We start from the raw sequence: 11,914 nt of genomic DNA on the forward strand, positions 1-11,914 counted from the left end.
CGGGAGCAAATTTTGATCACAAGCGTTGTTATTCTTTGTCATTCTAGAAGGAAAAATAGATATCTTTCGAAGTGGCAGAAGGTTGGCAGCTGCCAGTAACTGCCAGTCCTTGAAAAATGTAACTGCCATGTGACTGCCAGAATTGGCAGCTGCCAGTAGCAGTCGTGGCAGTACTGCCAGCAAATTTGGAACTCTGCTAGAACCGGTTGGTAATGCCGGTTTGACTCAAACCGTTTGAGCCTAGGTGCCTACGTAGTTTTTCATTAGGAATTTAAATCTGGTGAGAAAACAAGAATTCAAAAACATTTTTGGCTTTAAAAAGCGTTCCAAAGATATAATTATCCAATGAGCCGGATGACGTCATAATGACGTCATCTAGGCCTAAAATTTGGTGATTCTGTTTAAGTTTTTACTGCAAATTTTCTTTATTTCTACTTTCGGGGATTCTACTAATCGGTGGTAAATTACACCAAATGACCGAAAAATAAGTAAAAATGCCCATTTGGTGTAAATAACCAATTGGTGTCAAAATTCATTTGGTGTGAATTTGAAAGTCATACCAAATGGAAATTTACACCAAATGGGACTTTACACCAAATGGGAAATTACACCAAATAGGCCCTACTCGCTTCCGCCAGCGTTTTTATCAATTCCTGATTTTGTTTACATATTAAATTATTCTATACAGTGAAAACCCATTTTAAGGCCGATTTTCGGATGACTGAGAATTACAAAAATGGCCGTAAAATGGATATTTTTTGTCTCGAGTCCGATGACAATAATTTTTTTCATTTCTTCGGATAAAAAATGATGAATGAGGGTCAAAGGGTTATCGCATATTTCTTTTGCTCGAAAAAAGTAGTATAAAGTTTATTAATCATGGACTTTTTTAAATATGTCCTTTGAATTGAACTCAAGGTGATTCTTTCTTTGATTATTTCAAAAATTATATTCGAAAGACACGTCTGAAAAAGGGATTTCCCTACGTGGTACAGATCCCTACCTGGTACAGATCCCAACCTGGTATAGATCCCTACCTGGCACAAAAATTTAAATGTACCAGGTAGGGAATACAAAAATTTAAATGTACCAGGTGGGGATGTGTACCAGGTAGGGATCTGTACCAGGTAGGGAAATTCAAAATAGAATTTTTTTAAAATCGATAATCGACACATTAACCCAAAATATATTTCTACTCAACCCCCAATCGAGAATAATTTTTTATTTCGAAAATTTTTCTTTCATTATATTTTCCTATAAACCCAAAATCCCTCTCCCCGACACTTATTTTAGTCGATGTTTGGCGAAATCAGTGGTCGATTTGGTCAGTTGGGTCGGATTTTTGGTCGGTTTTGGTCCGTTTTAAGGGTACTACCTTCGATTTCCACAACTTTAGCATTGAATAACTAAGAAAATGTCAATGATAGCCTATAATTGATAAAGGGAATCATACATTAGTTTCTACTAAGATCTATCTATCTTAGATTATTAATCCGTCTGAAGATTTTTAAATTGTTTAACAAAACTTAGCCTGAAAACATGTTTTTCTTTTATTTTTAATTGCATAATAGTCTATCTAGAGCTTCATCTATAATCTATGAGGAAAATTTTAAGATTGAAGCTAAAATAATATAAAAATGGCTTTATGAAAATTATGTCTCTTTAATTGAGCATTTTTCAAAAGTTTCCGACACATTTTTTCCGGGGACGGACGGTGCCGGTACCAATCCAAAATTGGTACCCGGTACCAAATTTCTGGTACCCGGTACCAAAAAAATGTCAGGATACCGAGCCGAAATTGATTTTAAAAGGTGTTTTTGGTCAATAAATGAAGTTTTCTTACAATTCAGCCGCGGAGCGGACATTAGTTTTTTGATGGGTCAGAAAAAATGTTTGACTTTGGTACCGGGTACCAATTTTTTGGTACCGGGTACCAATTTTGGTACCGGGTACCAATTTGGTACCGGCACCGTCCGTCTCCCATTTTTTCCTCTAGAGTCTACAAATCACATCATAAGCCTTATGACATAAGGGGGTAGTGTGAGATCGGAATTTTCCCCGAGCTCACTTCTCGCCCATCCCCCTCATCTCTTATCATTAGGCCAGGCGCCTCGCGCACTAGAAATAGCCCTGCACTACCCTGAACAACTCACTCTCTGAATTACTGAATAAAACAATAGAACCGGCCAAGTAGAGTCCCCTTCCTGCAGGAAACCAAGAGAACAACTACGAAAAAAAGTTCGAATCTCTCATCTGGTGACCTCGCAACGAATTCGCGCCCCAGCAGAGAGCCAGATAAGAAAAGGGTTATATGTTTCATGTCAGATGCTTCATCAATTATAAACAAAGCGTTACACTATACGAGTAAAGTATCAGCTGCCATAAGACAGAGTCTTCTTTTTCTTCCATTGGTACACGGAGACGAAGAAACACAGACGAACTACAGACAGACAAATCAAATACCTACGAACGCTGAAATTGTTGCACGCCTGAAAGAACTGAATCTTGAATACATTGTTTTTGTCTTTTCTACATATCGCGGACGATTCTTTCTGATCCCGATCGAACTTCGAGAAACTCCAGTCAACAGGAATCAAGTCAAAGCTTTTTCATCACTACTTCACGATTTTAAAACGAACGAAAGTCTCAGAAGAAGAACATCGCTATTAGACGTTGAAGAGCTCCTACAACTTACGGACGAAGGATTACCCGGATTTGTTATCTACGCAATAAGAACAATAATCCACACGGTTACCATTAATAAACCAATCGTAAACAGTGGATTAGAAATTGCAGTTCAAATGGAGCAAGAATATACCAGCGAAGGTTCTAATAATGAAACAATTTTCGAAGATGCTGTAGACGACGGTCCAGATCAAATTGATGAAAGCATTAGACAGACTGAAGACGAAGTAAATCGGACATTCAGTGAAAACCCGCTGTTTAATGAAGAAGCAACATTTACGCGACCGAGACCAAGAAGCTACCAAGTCAACAACACAACTGATAGCAAAGACGATTCCGACAATTGGGCTGAAAAATGGAAAAATCACCGTATCCCAAAATTTCAAGAATCAGGTCTTGGAATAAAAGACTGGGCATCCAAGGTTATCTTTATGATCAACTTTTCACGAAAACGGCCATTGACTGATAAAGAAAAATGTCAGCTTATATTGGAAAATATCCCGATGAAGTCATTTGGACCGATATTGGAGTCCTTTAGCCAAACAACGAATCGAAACTATGAAGACCTTCTATCTGTACTCGAAGACGAGTTGCAAATTGATGAAGCTGAAGCGAGCATGTCCCTTGCCAATCTCAAGTTCGAGGAGTCTCGCGACAAGGACCTCAAGCGATTCTTTGAGAAGATTATGAAGTTGACGAAAATCAAATATCCGAATTTGGACAAAGAAGGTCTCCTCACCACGAGTATGGAACACTTTGAAAAGCTCATTCCAAATTACGTAAAAAATTCGGAAAATTGGGGACTCGACGTTTACGATGACAGTGATCCGATGAGAAGAGTCCAACTTGCTAACCGACTGTACAACCTTCACAAAAGCAAGCGATCAGTTAACACATTATCGGACACCAAACAAAAGGGCATCCAAAAAAGTAGCCCTTCTTCCCAATCAAAGTGTTCGAATTATGGCAAAAAGGGCCATATTCGTCCAGAATGCCGTCTACTCCCAGAATGCCATAATTGTGGTAAAAGAGGCCATTTTAAAAAGGAATGTCGAAGTATGGCTAAAGATCAGCAATCTAGAGGAGGTCATTCGAATTCTTTCCGCGGAACTGGCCGAGGAAGCTTTCAAAATCAATGACAGCAACAAGGCCGCCAGCAGTATCAAAGCCAGCAGAGTTCCCGAGGAAACTTTAGACCGAATGGGCAAAATCGAAACTGCTTCAACTGTTATTCACCAAATCACTGGGCCAAAGACTGTCCTCGACCTCGGCGCCAATATGAACTTGGGCATTTCTCAACCTCAAGGTCATGAAATGAGAAACACGCCGTTCATTCAAATCGACAACTAAAAACCCTGCTAAGATTTTGTAAATATGCTGCCGCTCATTTCGATCACGCTAGTCCAATACGATTCTGACGAGGCTGAAACAACTGTCGAATTATCGAACGTTTTGGTGGATACCGGAGCAGAAACAAGTCTTGTAGCATCCGATGACATTCCACTGAATTTTATAACTGAAGATTCTCCGCCTACCACCCTTTCCAACGCGATAGAAAGTAATTTCGCTAAATGCTCAAGACAGATCATCTGTAATATTAGTCTGCCTGAGAAGAACATTGAAATGTCAAATTGCAAACTGCTCGTTCTTGAGAATTCTTCGCAGTTGGCATTTGGTGCGATTTTAGGAATGAACATTCTTTCCAAAGTTCAAATTCGAATTGGCAATCTTGACAACATACTTCAGGTGAACCGCACAAGAATTTCACAACCACTCGAACTTATCATCTCTCCAAATGGAAACAAATCAGGTCTGACACTCAAGGATAACACCTATCTTTACCCTGGTGAACTCAACAAAACTGCTTACGTGAACATTTGGAGTCCAAGTGGACAGATCCTCTCTATCAATGATACGATCCGAACAGTTCCACGCCTGGAAGATAACTGTATATTGGTAGAGAACAAAATTTTCCGTGAGCAATGGACCCATGTCAAGTTGAGCAATCACTCTTCCAGGGACGTTTTTATCGAAGCCGGAAGTTTGATTGCGACAGTTTACCACCCTCAAGATCCCGAAGAATGCTTACTCAATACGCTTGTAAGTGTCAAAGACATCTCAGATGCGGAAAAGATCGTTCATCAAAAAGATCTCAAAAAATGGTATGACCAACGGAACGAATTGACAAAACAGATCTCCGTCGACAAGGAGATTGACGAAAAAGTGTTAGAAGCACCATCAATCCGCCGCGAACGATTGCGCGCTATACTGAACAAGTTTTCTTGGAGCTACGCAAGAAACTCTTCCGACAACGGTCTTTCACAAAAATATCTCGCAGAACTGAAGCTTGTTGGCGATCATGCCACATTCTCCCCGCCTTATCCTATCAAAACTGAACTTATCGAGAAAATCGAGGATAAACTAACGGAAATGGAAAATGGCTACATCGTGGAAGAAACTTGTTCAGCGTTCAACAGTCCCGTTCTCTTCATCATGAAACCTACCGGTTCTTTACGCTGTGTAAATAACTTCTCAAGCGGTAGCGACTCTATAAATTCCAGAATCATAATGCCGCGTTTTCCGACCGTAAACATCAGAGTTCTACTGCAACTGACTGGAAACAACATCACCGCACTTAAGTCAAAGAGGCCAAACGAAAAAGTCCTGTTTTCGTCATTTGACCTTGCCAACGCATTCTACTGTATTTCGTTGCGAGAATCAAGCCGAACGTATACATCCTTTCTCTACAGTCGTCGACAATTGCAATATTGCCGGCTGGCGCAAGGTTTATCAAGCTCACCGTCGATCTTCGCCGCCTTTATCCACAAATGCTTTGCTGGATTGTCATCGGAGGAAAAAGGATATTACACGATCAACTACCAAGACGACTTGGCGGTCATCGCCTCAGAAAATGCCATGGCGGACGCTATCGTAGCAGTACTCACGAGATGCCGAGAAAACAACCTTGTTGTCCGTCTCCCAAAATGCGAATTTTACAAATCAAGTCTCTCATTTCTTGGTTATGTCTTGTCTGAAGAGGGAATCAAAATTCCCGAGAAACGAATCAAAACTTTACTCGAACTGCCGTTTCCAACGAATCAAAGAGAGGCGCAAAAGTTTCAAGGCTGCTTCATGTACTATCTACGACAAACACCGGAACTTTCAGCTCTTCTCAGCCCGCTGTCGAAACAGATTGCCATGAAAAAACACTACGTTCTCACAGAAGAAATAAAGAAAAACATACTCCTACTGCGCGAAAACATCAAGAATGGATTGCAAACATGCCATTTATAATACAACTGCCGAAATCCAGACCGAAAAATCTTCATTTGCGCGGATACAGCCTTGACTAAAACTGGCGGAGTCATAGGCAACGTTACCATTAAAGACGGTCATCTTTATGATATAAAAATCGCAGCCTACTGCTCGAAGCAACTCACCGATCAGGAAACCCTGTTGAGCAGTCGCGCTCGCGAACTGATCGGACTGCAAGCAGCACTCCGAGCGTTCAAGGACAAGGTCCCGCTAACGGAAGAGCTTATCCTGTTTACTGACCATAGAAGCTTGGAAGGGTGCATCCACAGCTCTGGTCTACGAGGCAATGGAGGAACGAGAGTACGAAGTGCATACGCCGACTTGGTCGAATTTCCGAGAGCTAGAGTCTTTTATATTCCAAATACTACTGATCTGATAAAATGTTCTGATTCAATCTCGCGATTTGACATAAGCAGCAGCGAATTGAACCCACAAGTTTTCCACCCAAAAGAGTACCGAAAAGCCGCGGAAGGCGAAAAAGTTGAACCAGAAGAAAAGTCAATAAAAAAAAGTCAAGTTAACGCTGTCAAATTGCGTAAAAAAATTGAAGAAGTCGATAATTTGAAAATTGTTCGGGAGCAGCTGGCCAGCAAATTCTCAACAATACACGAAAAACTCGAAGATAATGAAGAAGTTGAAGTTAATGCAAAAATGTACACCAAACGGAATAATGGTCTGTACTTGAAAACAAAAGAAGGACGTCTCCTTCTTGTCATTCCGAAAGATCTCGGATACAATCTACTTGAAACTCTCCACGTAAGAGGTGCACACTGTGGCACTAAAAGTTTACTCTATCAAATCGAACAAGAAGACATCTGGGTGGAATCGAAAACAAAAACCGCAGCCGAAGTAGTGCGTGGTTGCATTCTTTGCAAACTCATCTATCGAAAATCAGAAAAGAAATCAAAAGATCAGAAAATAAAACCAAGTTTCTCTCCCTACAGTATGGCGTACACTGACATCGTCGAAATTTGATCCGAGAATGGAACGATTTTTAATGTTCTCTCATTTCAAGATCACTTCTCTCGAAAAGTTACTTACAGAATCGTGAGAAATAAAGAAAGTGCTACAGTGGCAGAAGCTCTTTCTGAATTGATCACGGACATCGGTGGTCAAGGACAACTCACCCTAGTTTCAGACAACGGTCCTGAGTTCACCGAAAAATGCACCGTAAATGTACTCGCCTCAATGAACGTCCGACATTGCTACATCAGCCCTACGAATAGTAGGGCGAATATCGTCGAACGATTTCATGCAGAATTGAGAAAAATCTTAAAAACATCGGACATCAACGCGAAAAATGCAAAGCACAAAATTGATTTGAGTGTCTCAATCTACAACAACCGTCCATCAGAAGCACTTGGTTATAGAACTCCAAACCAGTGTCTAAGTAACATTGATCCTCCGAAATATTTTTGTCTTTCCAGTCCAAGCGATCCGGAAATCGAGCCAGAATATGAGTCACATGTCACCGATCTGAGAATGATGCAAGGAATCGTCGCTAGAAATCATTTGGAAAATTTCTTATCAGAGCCCGTCAACGACCAAGAAATTTACGATGAAGGCGACATTTGTGTTCTCCGCGAATCAAGTTTAATCGGTCATTCGAAGAGTAACGAAGGACCTTTTATCGTCAAAAAGAAAAAACAAAACAACAATGTCATCATCAAAAGCCTCATTACTGGACGAATGTATCAACGGAACACAAGATTTCTTTCGAAAATTTATCTCACTGAAGATGATAAAAAGAAACTGATAATTGATGATTCAATTATCTTTGACGCAAAAACACGTGAAGTCCGGCCAAAAGCCTTAGAAGGGGTAAAGGGAATTTTAGACATTACTTTCAAAAACCCTGAAAAGAATCAAGAAAACATCAGCGATCAAGAAACGACTGAAAACACGAGAAAATACAATCTGAGGCCGCGGAAATGAGGCTCGGAATGCTCCTGGCTATCAACGCGCTGCTTCACTGTTTCTTCATATTCCCGTTTTTACCATTCACAAAAGCATCATCTATCATCTCAAATGTATTCAATTAGCCGAATATTTTGAAATTTTGACCATTTTTAGGGGCTTTGTACAGGTGCCATATGATACATTTTTAGAAAGCTTATATTCAGGGCATTTATTTAGGACAACGTAGGGTAAATTTGGGCCACAAATTGGACAAAAAAGTCCACAAATTTGATGTCCACAAATTCCATAATAACCTGTAACTAAATTTTTTCGAAAACAGATACTTTTCAATCTAAAAGTCGATTTACCACGGAGTTAACTGATAGCTTCTGAGAATTAATGGAAATCTCGCCAACAAGGTCCACTTGCGCCCGAAAAGAATTAAATTCAGCCGTCGATTGCCTCTTTTTTTTAAAAAAAAATTATAACATGTCAATAAAATTTGAAAAAAATCCGAAAAATTGGACCATGGTCCATGGTCGATTTTGCAGTGTCCCACTCAAAGGCCTTAACATCTGAAAATTTTCCGGAAAAGTGGACTCCGGAAAATAGGAAACCAACTGTATTCGAAAAATTTCAAGGACCCTCTGTGGGACATTATTTTACTCGGAGAGGCCGAATTTCCGGACTTTTTCTTGAAAATTCCCGAACAAATGTTGTCCGGAAATATGGCAACTAACTACAGTTATTTTCCTCTATTGTGGACATTTTTTGGGTGAAGGGCGGCCACGGTACAAATTTGAACCGCCGGTACAAGCCGAATATAAAATCCGAGAAAAATGTGCGGTTCGCGCTAGAATTAAAAAAATTACTCCATACTGGTATAGCTGAAGTGAAGTTCAGTCCAAAAATAATCATTATTTTGGGTAAAAATCGGTTTTTATTGTCAAAAAAATAATCATTTTTTGTACCGGCGGTACAAAATTTGTATCCGCGGTACAAATTTCAATTTTGTACCGTGGCCGCCCGCCCCCATCATTTTTTGTCCCAAATTTTCATAAAAATGTCCACAAAAGTGGGCAAGAAAATGTCATGCCGTAGAGCGTATGAATTTTTTTTTCGATAAATTTTTTCCGAAAAATAGCAAATTTTATCATTAAAACGACTTTTTTTTGTCAATTTTACCCTTTTTAGTCAATTAAATGGTGAAGGCCATTAATTTTTAATTAAAAACATGCTGACTTTTGAAAAAACACCCTGTTTATTCCTCAAAAATTTTCTTGACAGGACAAATGCTCATAAAAATGGAACATTATCCTTGCAAATATGAGTCATATTATATGACCCAAAAAAAACTCCTTAAAATTAAGAAAATGTCCACAAAATGGGGGTCCACAAAAGAGGAAAGAAACTGTAATTGTCTAGTTAAAAAGGGCAAAATTTTGAATTAACAAAGCACTATTCAGATTATCACACGATCGTCGAGCAGCGATAATTTTGACAACGAGGCCATATGCAGGAACAATAAATCCGAATTCAGTGCCTCCTCCCTTAATGTGTGAATACATTCTTAATAAATCAGACGGTATTTTAGTTGGGACAAAAAAAGACTAAAACACTGTTTTTTTTTAAGGTTGCAACAAACTTTGTCCCAACGGCCTGCGAAATCCTTAGGTCGTAGCCCCATAAAACTATATATTTTTAGAAAGCTCAGACCCTACTGCATTGCTTTTCGGGGGTCTTGTGACCTCAGCGGGGTCATGTGACCTCAAATGACCCCTTTTAACAAGGTCATCTCTATTTTCTTGATTCTTCGATGGGAAACGGGTTTAAAACAATATAATCTGACTTAATTGAAGTCATTATGAATGTTGACAATTTTTACGGGTCATCTGAGGTCATGTTGACCTCAAATGACCTCAGTATATCAATTAAGGATAAATTAGAGGAATTCATGTTAAATTTATACAATTGTATCGGGAATTACATTTAATGCTCTCTAACAACCTCAATTGACCTCAAATGACCTCAAGTGACCTAAAATGACCTCAAATGACCTCAGTTTATCAAACGAGGCGAAATTAGAGGAATTTATGTAAAATTCATAAAAAAGTATCATGAATGACCTTTGGTGACCTCGAATGACCTCAAGTGACCTCGAATGTTCTTAAATGACTTTTTAACCTCCAAATATCGAGACCGAGACCTTACTTTTGTTTATAAAGAATAAACGTTGAGTCGATGTGCAGTGACCTCAAGTGACCTCAGATGACCCCAGATTGACTACTTCGCCCGGAAACATGATCATTAGGTTGATTTTAATCGAAAATATCAAATTTAAAACGTTTCTTTCAGATTTTGAACTCGATTTTTTCGGTTTAAATAAGGGTTAATTTCCTCTGACTTTCGGGGCGGTTTGGCTAAGTAAGTAAGTCGCTGGGCTGCGGCTGAAAGCATGTGGGTTCGAATCATAGCGTGATAATGATTCTTTCGAGTCATTCTTCACCAGATTCTCAGACAAGATTATAAAGAACGTTCTGTTTAGAATGCGAATCCTTATCCATAACAACTACAATGTTCTTGCTGAAGAGTTGACATGTGCTCGTGTCAAGGAAGAGTGCGTTCTTGATTTCTGTGAGATCAAGCCTGGCGCACTTCATACAGGAACACGTATAGGAGGGCGTCCATTACGAACGATGATGAATCATCGTCGCCAATATGAGCCTGAACATCGACGTTCGGGCTTCATAGTCATCAGACTTTCGGTTTTGGATAATCCAGTTGAGGCAAAGCGAGCGCGGGCGAATCTAGCGAATGCATTTCAGAAGATCTATCATGTAATGTACGACAAGGTCTTCTATGGAGATGATGAGCTAATTCATGCTGATGATGAACGCCGGGAGATCTGGATTACGATCTATGGCAAGGATCCCTGGAGCGTGAGACCGTGGCAGCGAGATGAATCCCAAGACGTATTTCAGTCGAATAGAATAACAGTTTCGTACTTTTTGGGACCAAGAGTGCCAATTTTCGGCCAATTTCCTCAAATTCTTGAGCCTCTAGCGCCCTCCAGAGTGGGTCTAACGATGGTTTTCTACACATATTCTGAGCCGTCAAAGCCTCTTTTACAACCTGAAATAGGTTTCATATCCACAGACCCGGGATACTAGAAGCTACGGTCCCTTATCCCGAGAGTACCAGATTTTTGCCTCTTGGGACGGCCAAAAGTGCCCCGGGGCATGAGTCAAACCCCTTACTGTCAATAGTCAAAATGATCCCCAGCTTCTGGGCTTTCTAAACATGTATTATACTCCCTCCCTACTAAGCCCAAAAAAAAGCTCATTTTTCGTCGAGTTTCCCTACTCATTTTCCCTTTTAAGAACACATTTTATTTTTGGATGACTCATTTTTCCTTTTCGAAGACTCATTTACCCTTTGATGACTCATTTTCCCTTTTGATGACTCATTTTCCCTTTTGAAGGAGTCATTGAGAATCAAGTCAAAGATCAAAATGATCCTAAAAACACGAGGAATCTAATGATAGGCAATAATGGACCGTATCAAAATTTTGAAAAATCGGATAAATTGAATAAATAAAATATCAGGAAAGGAGTCCGACCTAAGCCTTCAAGAAGCTGAAGCAGAGAAAGAGAAGCTCACGGGAAAATAAGGTACTCATCGAGATTTTGAGGAAATTTTGGTGAAAGCCCCGCCAACTCATTTTAAGCCTGGATTTCAACCTCACTTTTCCTCAAGACAAATGTGCCAATCCAATGGCAAATTTCCCTTGCCTTTCTCTGGCTTTTAATAGAAATGGGCTAAACGACCCGAGCTTATAGTTGAGTAGGAGTACAGTTAATTATGAAATTTTTGGACATTTTTTGTCCCAAGATTTTCGCAAAAATGTACAAAAATTTGATGCATGCTGTCAAAAAAAGTGTCCCATCCAAATCGCTTAAAAATTTTTTTTTTGAGGAAAATCTCCATCATCCTCTGTCTCATCCTTCTTCTAAAG

General features: G+C 39.7%; 1 long non-coding RNA gene across 1 annotated transcript in view; it reads left to right on the top strand.

Annotated features, from left to right (window-relative positions):
* Window positions 1-9,494, top strand: part of LOC145710773 (uncharacterized) — a 32,774-nt gene extending 23,280 nt beyond the window's left edge. The window contains exon 4 of the long non-coding RNA XR_014135074.1: window positions 9,366-9,494. This is a non-coding gene — a long non-coding RNA (uncharacterized LOC145710773). The remainder of the gene's footprint in view (window positions 1-9,365) is intronic.
* The last annotated feature ends 2,420 nt before the right edge of the window (window positions 9,495-11,914 follow it).

Source organism: Oikopleura dioica, chromosome YSR (assembly GCF_907165135.1).
Source record: "Oikopleura dioica chromosome YSR, OKI2018_I68_1.0, whole genome shotgun sequence".
NCBI lineage: Eukaryota > Metazoa > Chordata > Appendicularia > Copelata > Oikopleuridae > Oikopleura > Oikopleura dioica.